The sequence below is a fragment of the Solanum lycopersicum genome, chromosome 9, assembly GCF_036512215.1.
Source record: "Solanum lycopersicum chromosome 9, SLM_r2.1".
NCBI classification, from domain to species: domain Eukaryota; kingdom Viridiplantae; phylum Streptophyta; class Magnoliopsida; order Solanales; family Solanaceae; genus Solanum; species Solanum lycopersicum.
Window position 1 is genome coordinate 69,697,257 of NC_090808.1, and position 1,890 is coordinate 69,699,146.

General features: G+C 31.4%; 1 long non-coding RNA gene across 1 annotated transcript; it reads left to right on the top strand.

Annotated features, from left to right (window-relative positions):
• Window positions 1-343: 343 nt before the first annotated feature.
• Window positions 344-1,458, top strand: LOC101246284 (uncharacterized). Its single transcript, XR_011211751.1, has 2 exons — window positions 344-764; window positions 1,014-1,458. It is a non-coding gene; the product is annotated as an uncharacterized lncRNA (long non-coding RNA).
• Window positions 1,459-1,890: the final 432 nt, after the last annotated feature.

Consider the following 1,890-nt stretch of genomic DNA (forward strand, 5'->3'; position numbering starts at 1 on the left):
AAGCTTTCTAAATTTTTCTTTATCTAATTAGTACAAGTCATCTCGCTCATTGAAAATATATATGAAACAATTAGTATTAACTTCGTCCAAAATAAGTGTACTAACTTCGTCCCTAAATAAGTGTCATCTTAGAAATTCAAATTGTAAAAATATTTTCTAACTATATTCTCATACTATTCATCTTCTTAATAAAATTCAATTGGAAAAAAAAGAAGATAAATTATAAATGAATATTGGCTAGGAAAATAATAAATGTTACTTTTGGCAAAGGGTGTGAATTAAAGGAAATAGTTGAAATGGAAACAGCACAATAAATTGAGGTTTTAATGTTTCATCTGTAGATGGGGGGATTTTAAATGCCAATATGAGAGAGTAGTAGTAGTAGGATTTTGGGGCATTAAAGTGCTATATCTACTTGTTTCATTAAATGTTTGGCCTGACCCTTTAAATGTGTTTGATGAACCCAATTTATGGTCACTAGCTTTTAAGTAAACTCACCTTCTTGCATGACCCTCTGCCAACAAAAATATAAGAATTTACTTCAAATTTTTCCTTCATATATAAAACACAACAATTTCTCTACTACTCAATATATAGTCATGGAATTCCCTGAACTTTCATTGGCTCCTTCTCATCTTGCCAATTATGAATCTCATCAAATTAATCTTCCCATGAAGAGAAAGCAAGAAATGATTCAAGCTAGTGTTGATCTTCAACTTAAAGATCCTCTTCCTTTGGATTGGGAGCAATGTCTTGATCTTCAAGTATTATATCCTTTCTTTCACTTCAAATTTTTAGTTATAATACGCACCGACATACATATATATATATAAAATCTTTTTGATACCATAGCAAAGCTAAAGTGTATATAATACAAAGTCAAATCCTTTTCTTATAGTATATGTTTGAACTAGGTGAAAAATTCTGTGTGCTACTATAGGGTGCAAGAAGATGATCGAATTCATTACTGTTTTTGTTTAACTAATGATGTTTATTTTGCAACAAACTTGCAGTCAGGAAGAATGTATTACCTAAATAGGAAAACACTGAGGAAGACATGGGATTGGCCAAAGGATCAAAAGCTAGACCTTGAACTAAACATGTCATCAAGGTCAATTCCAATGGATGATGATCATGATTATGACTACTACTCAAAGAAACACAACAGTAGTGGGAGCAACAATATGATAGCATTGCCATGTTCAAATTGTCATCTATTAGTGATAGTGTCACAGTCATCACCATGTTGTCCTAATTGCAAGTATGTTCACTCTCTGGTACTTTCCAACAAAAACAATGCCACCACCTCTACCCCAAAGTGTTATGACACTTTGAGCCTCTTGAACTAGCTACCCTCTGTTGTTGGTTGGAAAATAGGTTATTAATGTGGTGGTTATAAGACATCATGTAGTGTTCTTTTTTCCTTGTGTACTTGAAATAGTAAATAACTTTCAAATATCACTTTAATCTTCAGCAATTTCTATTTAACGCTCAGAATGTGAAGTTTAAATCATTGAGATAATACGGAAAAACCTCCTGATATTTCCATTAATTTTGCGGAGGTTCTACTACTACACTAATCCATGTAAAAAAGTATTACTGGCCATTTTTTTTAAACAAAGGCATTTGTCACGTTGATAAATTCAGTACTAGACTGAATTTTGAACCAAACTATGTATTACATAGTAATGTTTTAACTCGAAAAGCCAAAACAGATGATGCGAGAAGAAGTAACAACTTCATACTGTATTCATGAATACATTGTTTTTATCACAACAGAGGATTTAATTTTTTAAAAAAATATAAAATTACTCATTACATAATTTTATAAGATAAGATAGAGAAAAAGAAGAGGGGGGGCTAAAGCCTTACTTCCAAAAGGTGGTTTTA